Below are 238 nucleotides of genomic sequence, written 5' to 3'. Positions count from 1 at the left end.
ACTCCCTCAGTACTGACCCTCCGACAGTGTGGCACTCCCTCAGTACTCACCCTCCGACAGTGCGGCACTCCCTCAGTACTGACCCTCCGACAGTGCGACATTCCCTCAGCACTGACTCTCTGACAGTGCGACACTCCCTCAGTACTGACCCTCTGACAGTGCGGCACTCCCTCAGTACTGACCCTCTGACAGTGCGGCACTCCCTCAGTACTGACCCTCCGACAGTGCGGCACTCCCT

At 60.5% G+C, this 238-nt stretch overlaps 1 protein-coding gene across 5 annotated transcripts in view; it reads right to left on the bottom strand.

Moving 5' to 3' along the window:
* slc44a5b (solute carrier family 44 member 5b) overlaps window positions 1-238 on the bottom strand; it is a 389888-nt gene that overhangs the window by 10683 nt on the left and 378967 nt on the right. The window lies entirely within an intron of this gene.

Source organism: Rhincodon typus, chromosome 10 (assembly GCF_021869965.1).
Source record: "Rhincodon typus isolate 14 chromosome 10, sRhiTyp1.1, whole genome shotgun sequence".
Taxonomy (NCBI): Eukaryota; Metazoa; Chordata; class Chondrichthyes; order Orectolobiformes; family Rhincodontidae; genus Rhincodon; species Rhincodon typus.
The sequence above is the reverse complement of the archived record's forward strand: the minus strand, read 5'-3'. Positions and strand labels throughout refer to the sequence as shown.